Below are 9735 nucleotides of genomic sequence, written 5' to 3'. Positions count from 1 at the left end.
CTGATCAATTTTGCAATCACTCATTAAGTCGATGCATTTTAAAATCTCTCAATTGTTTGTGATTTAATTTTTGATTTCAGCCGTCGAAAAGTATTTGATTAAAACTGCTGAAGTGCTTCCGTTTATGGGTTATTTTAGAGTTTACCAGTACTGTTAGATGGCCATAAATTTGAGTAAGTGGGTCAATGTAATAATATTACTACAATCAATTTTCAATAAAAGCTAAAAATTTGCAGAATAGGATTTGAATTAAAAATTTCTCGTATATTTTCTCAAATTGTTAACTTTTATGAACCCAATAACAAATTAACTTTTTCAGAGTGCGAGTATTTATTTCCTTTTTCCGATTCGATTCGATCTTTTATTATATTTATTAAATTTGAGCTGTGGAGGGATCTATTACAGCACATCCAAACACGCGGTGCAAGAGCAGTACAGGAAAAAACGCGTAATGGCATGTAATATTCACGTGACAGAGAACTGCAGGAACACGGAGTTCAAGAAAGCCCCGACTGCTCATGAGGCGTTCGCAATAGTGGATAAAATAAAAATGTGAATTAAATTGATCTAAACAAAATTTATTATATTTCCTATTTGCAAATATATAATAATATTAATTTGGTGTTATGTCTTCATTATTAATTGCTGCCAAGGGAGCTCCTTCATGGTTCATTCAAGCATATAGCAATTTCTCGTATTATTTTTCCAGCAGAAGCAAACAATTGAATTGTCAAATGAACTCCCAAAACTTTAACATTTGTTTACCTTAACATTAGCAGTGCTGGAAAGTTCCAGTGGAATATTAGTTAAGGTACCGACAATTAAGGCCTACTCGCACCCAGCCTAAGTAACTAGACTTCCCACATAAACTTTTCCCGTGATAATCGGTAATTATCTATGAAAAATGTCTAGGGATGCCGAAGCACTTTCCTACATCTAGAGATGATATCAGTGTTCATCTCCAGATGGAAGCACGAAATGGATGGGAAACGTCAAAAAAGCTTACGCATTGACAGTGCATGTGGCTATCAGATTTTATACTTAAACAATATGTTTATAAATTTCTGGTAATATAGGCGCATTTTGATTTCTGATTGAATGTTTACCTTTACTTAAGGTTATACTACGTTTCCACCAAACCCAAACTCCGTGTTTGCCACTTTCGTAAGACTGTTAAAGCATGTCTAAAAATATCGCGAAAGCTATCGAAAAACGCGCTTTAACTTCGGTATCAATAATGCGAAAGCAAAAATCAAAAGTTGCATTTCTGCCAAGAGATATTTTGCATAAAAGAGTTGGTAAACACGGAGTTTGGGTTTGGTGGAAACGTAGCATTAGACAAAATCGTGTTGTGGTCTCCTTAGGACCAGTTTTAAAACGTCCTTTTATCAACTACTATCTATTTAACGCTAAAAGTGTATAAGCTTAACCCTTTCGGGTTCCATATTTCTACAGTTTGAAAGTCCAAAAACCAATAAAAATATACTTTGTTTATAAAGTGGCCTGTAAATTTTTACAAGGGAGTACATTGGCTCTGCTTGTGGCAAAAATAAAAAAATCAAACCGGCTGCTATTGTGATATTGTGAAAACAAAATAATATTTTTTTTTAAGTACAGAAAAGGGACTATAAGAATCATTTAAATCTTTTTTTGTGCGTAGAAATTTAGTGGTCTTAATATTTACTGAAAAAATCACAAGGAAAAAACCGACTTTCCGACACTCTGTATCGTTGCAGTCAATGACATGTTCACCAAATTTGCTGGATTTTGGAGATATCAAGTTTTTTGAGTGGGAACACTTGACGTAAAAAGCCCTTTATAAAAAGTTTTAAAATATTTTTCTCAACCTTGATGAATGTCTCGCAAAGTACTTATAAATCTTTTAAAATTTATTTTGTGTAGCAATGTTTTTATCATGAATTTGGAAATTTCAACATAAATACAAATTATAAAATAGGAAGCAGATATCACTGTTACGGACGCAAATACTTTTACGTAGCCATTCTTCGTGTTTGAAATTTATTTTATTTATGCAAACTAAATATGCGGAGGCAGATGTGGACAGCAGCCGGGCAAAGCAATATAAAAGCTTATACTCATAAACAAGTTTTTTTTTTATTAGAAAAATTCTCCGGGACACCGTTAAAAAACCGTTTTAACAATTGTTTTTGTTTTTATCGGCCTATTGATAAATCATTCAAGGTTCGAATCGAGCTCAAGGCCAGAACAATAATTTTTTTTTAATGATAATTATTGTTATTTTTTAATTTTTCTAAATTTGAAAAATTGTATTTTGTTTTTGGAATAGTAAGTAGAAAATTTTTCAGACAACCTGCCATAGCTGCGCAGATAGATCCATTTCGAAGGGTGCTAAGCCTACGCTTTAGGCATGCTGCGCTAACCATTATCATCATTAGAAAAAAATTATTGTTCTGGCCTTGAGCTCGATTCGAACCTTGAATGACCGTTTTAACACATATATCCTTAATTGCCAAAAATACAAAATAACCCAATGAATGTTAAGAAATCTTGCTCTGTATTCAAATCAGTTGATTGTCCTAAACTCGGTATAGTTTAGCTTAAAAGTGAGACAGATCTTTATGCTATTCGAATGAAAGTTAACTTTGTAAAATATATTGCTGATTGAGGTTTTTGCAGAGCAAAAAAAAAATTGTTGAGCTTATGTTGAGCCGGGTTTTGAAGATTACACCTGGTAATAGTGGGAAACGTTAGAGTTCCATATTGAAGGCTATGATGCTGGTTCTCAAGGCAGGTCTTATCAAAAATCTGAACGGCGGACAAACGGACCTGGGCCAATCATTTTCTTTTTCGACCCTGACAATATTAACACACGGAAGTATATGTCTATATCGACCCCTTTACAACATTACACTCCAATGTTATCCGATTAAAGCTATAACATTTATCCACTGGTATAGCCGGCATGGAAAGAAGGTTTTGCTTTTGAAAATTTAATGTCTTTGCTGCTAGAAAAATTTTTTAAATGAGAATAATTATCATTTGAGCTACGTTTTAAAACGGGCATTAATGTCATATATGAGAATAGAATCAGAGAAAATTGTCTAATCTAAAACTCGTTTTCGTTACAATTGCTGATGGAGGGTATTGAATATAAGCCGACGTATGTCCATATTTGTATAATTTTTTTGAAATGCTCTAATATAGCCATCTGTTCTACCAATATTCCTGTGATAAAAAGCAAACCACATAATGTATATTGGAACGATTTTCCGTCATCCCTTGTCAAATTTGGTTTTGAGACTAACTCAGAGGATCCGTTTAGCAGCCACGGCGTATACAAGCTTACCTGCGGATGCCAGCACAGTTACATAGGACAAACAGAACGGCAATTAAGAACGAGGTTCAGAGAACATATTAGAGATTACAACAAAAAAATACGGAATCCAAACATTATACCCGAGTCTAACTTCGCGAATCACATGGTCGAGAATGAATGTTCCCCAGCAAACATCAATAAAACAGTTCGGGTTCTTCACATACAAGCAAAACGCCGACGTCTCAACGTACTCGAAAACATGGAAATCGACAAACAGAAAACATTCGACGGTAGAATAATAAACGAACAGATAAACAGAATTTCTGACACAATATTCGAGCCTTTAAAACTTGTTTACAAGAAACAAAGTAATCACACAGGTACAACAGGCAAACACACAACAACAAATAAACACAAGACAATTAACACACCAAAACAACAAACCCACAAAGAAGGCCAAACGACTAAATGCACGGATTTTTACCTACCCCAGTCAGCCGCACAAATCGATTAGTAAACCACCCTCGGCTCTGAATGAACACGCAGTACATACACATAACTAAATACACACAAGCATCAATTTTGACAATACCTGCTCATGTATCTACGAACTATAAATACAGGAAAAACGACAACAACATATCAGAACGAAAATCGACACTGATGATGGCACAACGCCGAAACCGGTTTGTCTCAAAACCAAATTTGACAAGGGATGACGGAAAATCATTCCAATATACATCATTTATCCACCCTGTCGGAAAATCAACAAAACAAGATAAGTGAAACCATATAACTTACCTTGGTATAAATATCGTTTGAAAAAGTTAAAAAATCTTCGCAATAAATTTTACAAGAAGTATAAGGCAACCAACAGTTAATGACATTATAATACCTACAAACGTTTGCTGAAAGAGTTTAACTGTCTGGATAAGTTTTTGCATAGAAATTATATTCTTAAAATCGAACATAGCATCAGCTCTAATCCCAAGACCTTTTGGAACTGAAGTCGAAAAAGTCCTGTTCTATAATGCCATCAACCGTTTTTCTTAATGATAAATCAGCTCATACTCCTATAGATGTTGCAAATTTTTTTTGCCGACTTCTTCAAGTCTAATTTTGATAACAATTATTCTGAGTCAGACCTTGAAATCAATTCTTCTTCTGATGCAATTTTTCGTCAGGTTATGGGTCGCTTCTTCTCACATATGAAGATGTTGCTAATAGTATTTCGAAATTGAAGCCTTTCTGACGTACCGACGTAGATGGAATATCTGCAGTGTTATTAAGGAATTGTCCAGCTTTGATATTCCCTTTACTAACTATCTTTAACAGAACGCTATCCACGGGTGTCTGTATAGATGCTTGGAAATTGGCATCCATAACCCAGGTTTTTAAAAGTGGTAGCAAAAACAATGTAAGCAATTATAGACCAATTTCCAAACTATCTGCTCTTTCAAAGCTACTTGAATGTATTATTAAGGACAAAATGTATTTTTCAGTAAAAAGTTTAATTGTTCCAAACCAGTAGCATGGTTTTATTACGCGCGCGCTATACTGTTTCAAATTTGGCAGTGTTTAGTGAGTATTGTCTATCGGCTTTTTCTAGCAGATGTCAGGTTGACTGTGTCTACACGGATTTTTCGAAAGCCTTTGACAAAGTGTCTCATAGGATTCTCATTGCGAAGCTTGAGTGTCTTGGTTTTCATTCTAGATTTTTGAATTGGCTTAAGTCGCACTTACGTCATAGACCATGCGTGGTTATGGTTGAGATAATGCCTCCTCTTATTCGTATGTTGCGACATCGGATGTCCAACCGGGTAGAATTCTTGGTCCACTGCTCCTTGTGTTGTTTATAAATGATATGTCCTCATGCTTTAAGTTCAGATACTTTTTGCTATATGCCGATGACTTGAAGATATTTTCGAGAGTTACCAATCTAACTGACGTGGCTAAAATTCAATTAGACCTTAATAATTTATACTTGTGGTGCCTGAAGTCGCACCTTTCGCTTAATAGCAGCAAATGTTTTCATGTTTCTTTTTCAAAATCTAATAATCTTTTAGCATTATCTTACAATATTTCTGCGCATACTCTGCAGATATCCAGTGAAATAAAGGATATTGGTGTTATTTTTGATGCTAAGCGCTCTTTCAACAGCCACATTGATTTTATAATATCGAAGTCATAGCTAGGTTTTCTTAGAAGAAATAGTTCTGAGTTCTCGAATCCCTATACATTAAAGTTACTTTACACCACTTTTGTGCGTCCCTATGCATACTGCAGCAGCACTTATATGGCGTCCGTTTCATCAATTTAGGATAGACAGGATAGAACGTGTTCAAAAATTGTTTCTTAAATACGCTTTGCTTTGCCTTCGCTTCACGGAACCAGTTCCCTTCTTCAGGACTCGATCATTGTTAATAAATCTTTAGAAAAAAGAAGGTCTGTCCTCTCGTTAACTTTTGTTTTTGGCATTATACAAGGAACTATTGACTGTACTTACCTTCTGGAGCGCATTTATCTTAATGTCCCGCAAAGGACACTGCGATTTTCAAATATTTTTTATTGCGAACACTTTAAGACAAACTATCTTCGGAACGCCCGTTTGTCAAGGGCTGTTAATGAATTCAATATACTCTCTAATTCTATCGATATTGATTTTTCGGTCTCGAAATCATATTTTCTTTATACTTTAAATTTAACCCAATACTGCCCACTGTTACATATGCGTAACGCAGCCCGTTTGAACTTGAAACACCCGTTAGTCATAGCAGGCTAGTAAAATTTCAAATTTTTGCATTCCGAGAAATATAATAAAATTTAGATAACCCTGCCAATCAAGCACTGAGTCAGTTGCACTTTTTATTTCATCGCGGTTGGTCGTTGTGTGAAAACGACTTTTTCAAAAGTGAGGCGAAACGCAAAATTACAACGAGACGAAGGTAAGAACAAATATTAAAATAATAAAGAAACATTTTAGCAGTGAAAGTTTTGTGTTTATTTACTTAGAGATATATATATATATAATTATGCAAATGCAAAATGAAATGTTTGGTAGCGGTAGGCTTCTCGGGATAACCGACAATCAGAGCGTTACGTATATGTAACAGTGGGCACTCCTCAGCACTTATATTTAGATTGTTTTTGTGCATGTGTAAGGCGTAGAAAAGTTAGTACGCCATTAAGATTTGGATATAAAATGTGGAGCCTGAATACTCCTTTAGGATATTTAGTAAATTTTGAGATGTACCAAGGATCGAATCCTCGTATGAAAGAGGAATATTCATTCCCATACAGGAAAAACATAACGCCGCTATTTTGCATGTTGGACGAGTTTGACGAAAGTATCAAGAGTTTAGAATTCAGTTTTTATTTTGACAACTTATTCACGTCACCCCAACGTGGTTACCATGGAACCGGAACCATTCGACCAAACATAATTCCAAAATCATGTCCTTTGCAGTCGAAAGAAGAATTCAGAAAACTTGAACGTGGTTACATGGAAAGCGCGAAGATGGAATCAACCGATATTAAAATAACTAAATGGGTTGACAATGCAGTGGTGAGTGTAGCTTCTACTATATGTACATGACAAACTACCTGTTACCACCATTGGTAGGTATTCGCGATTGGAAAGGAAACGTATTATGTTACCTTTGCCAGATTATATTCAACAATACAACAAACACGTGGGTGGAACGGATAGAATGGACCAAAATGTAAATGCCTATAGAATTGGAGCACGTGGTAGAAAATGGTGGCACTCAATTTTTACTTGGCTAATAGATTTTTCAATACAAAACGCTTGGATTTTACATCGAAAAGAAGGACAATACATGAGCCAACTGGAAGTCCGGAGAGCTATGGCTTCTCATTATTCCAGAACTTACGGGGTAACAAAACCCCCTCAAAGTTACCGTAGAGTTGCTACTTATGAATCTCAATATTCTAGCCCAGGCATGCTTATCCAACGAAACGATATCATTTCGTTACGATAATCAACGTTAATAAACGAAACGAAGTCGTTTCGTTGGTTAAGCATGCCTGTTCTAGCCGTTTTGACAGCATAAATTATTTTGTGGTCGAAACTATAGACAAAAAAGGCGTCGCTGCGCTGGCCTGAATTGTGCAGCTCACCCTTCTTCTATGTGTAAATGAATAAAGATTTTAAGTGAATCGGTTTAATATAAATATATGTTTATGCTTATTATAATTCCAATGCGTCATATGAACCCCAGGCGAATCGTAAAAACCTATCACATTAGTAAGCTTTGGTCACGTTCGTGTTGAAATTGGTGCGCTTAAGTGGCCTCAATTAAATTGCAATTGTTCGCCGCAATTGTTGCAGACACGAGTTATCTGCTTGCCTGCCTGCTTTACATCATGGATATTGCAATCAACTCCCAACACACGCTATCACAACAACATGCTTATTTAAATCTAATGAAATTTTAATTTTTATGCAAGACCACGGAGGTCGACCTCACTTTCTAACATATTTTTTAATAATATTCACTTAAAAACACAATTGCGTTCATAATATTGGCAGATAGCAGTTTACAAAAATAATTTATTTAGTTTATTTAATAATTTGGTAAAAATTGAAATAATTTGGTAAAAAGAATAAACAATACAAAGAAGGCAATTGGGAATAAAATGCACAAGGAAAAAAGCATAGCTTGGTTGAATGTGTTTGTAAGAAATAATCGAAAAGGGAGTCGCCTTGTCCGTCCTGCTGTTATGCTGTTTAAAATTTTACCAAATTATTAATTACATTAAAATAAACAGTTGCTTCAAACAAATGTGTGATGAATTAAAAACGCAGTGAGACAAGTTTCCCATAATTAATTTTAACTTGCTTAGGCGGCCGCCATGGTGTGGTGATAGCATACTCCGCCTACCACAACGAAGATCGTGTGTTCACGGCCCGGGCAAAGCAACATCAACAGAAATATAGAGTTGGGTTAACCGCCAACGCGAAAAAGCCGATCTAGTATTATTTATATATTTATTTATATAAGGTCCCTATTTTCCACACATGCTGCCGGTCTACAGGCCGAAAACATCGTATGTTAAATTAATAAATAAATAAGGCCTTAGTGCAGCTTGAGTGCAAGTTTTATGGCCATAACCGCCCCCGGGACTAAACAATTTACGGGCCCCTATTAAAAATCCACTAATACATATGACTAACTTGAATTTATGACGTCTCATTCATGAATCATTATTGATGGATTACATCAAAACAAATGTTTGCCAAATCAACTAAATGATTTTTGGACTAAGAGCTGACAATAAAATTACACAGAATATTTACTATTTTATTGTAAAGTAGAAATAAAATTCTCTTGTAACAGTCACATATTGTTTTAAATAATCTTTTCTAATTATTTGATAACATTTTAATACATTTCTGATAAATTTGATGGTGAATATAAATTTTAATTATTCAAGATTTTTAAGAATTAATGAGCTTAACACCGATAAATGATAATTGTTATTCAATTATCAATTGTTTTTGTTTTTATCGGCCTATTGATAAATCATTCAAGGTTCGAATCGAGCTCAAAAATTATTGTTCTGGCCTCGAGCTCGATTCGAACCTTGAATGATTTATCAATAGGCCGATAAAAACAAAAACAATTGTTAATAACCCATGAGCACTTGGGAATGTCAAACAAAGTAATTGACAATAAACAAAAAATCCAGCATTATCAGTGATTTGCACCAGATGGCGCCACACTGAATAAATATAGTTGGTAAAAAGGAATGGAAGTAGCAAATTTGCCAGTCAAACAAACCACCGCTGTATAGCTAAATGGTTAGCGCAGCATGCCTAAAGCGTACTGATGATGAAGGCTTAGCACCCTTCGAAATGGATCTATCTGCGCAGCTATGGCAGGTTGTTTGAAAAATTTTCTACTTACTATTCCAAAAACAAAATACAATTTTTCAAATTTAGAAAAATTAAAAAAAAAAAAAATAATAACAATAATTATCATTAGAAAAAAATTATTGTTCTGGCCTTGAGCTCGATTCGAACCTTGAATGAGTTATTCAATTATTATTTTTGGTTTTTATTGGGAAAAACTGAAAAGAAGGAAACATTTAGCATTAGCTAAGAAAGCAAATACAACACAATAACCCAATGGTTAGGCGATTGTGCTTTCAGCAGTTTGACCGCGGTTCGATCCCCGGTGAAACCTGTTGAAATAAATAAAAACATTACGAAATTGCCTGGCTATGATGACGCGGCGGTTTTCGAAATGGTACCATCGCAATATGCCAGTAAATGTTTCCTTCTTTTCAGTTTTTCCCAATAAAAACAAAAAATAATAATTGAATAACAATTATCATTTATCGGTGTTAAGCTCATTAATTCTTAAAAATCTTAAGTAAAAATTTAACACACCATTAAACATACAAACATTTAA

Source organism: Eurosta solidaginis, chromosome 1, assembly GCF_040869045.1.
Source record: "Eurosta solidaginis isolate ZX-2024a chromosome 1, ASM4086904v1, whole genome shotgun sequence".
Lineage (NCBI taxonomy): Eukaryota > Metazoa > Arthropoda > Insecta > Diptera > Tephritidae > Eurosta > Eurosta solidaginis.
The sequence above is the reverse complement of the archived record's forward strand: the minus strand, read 5'-3'. Positions refer to the sequence as shown.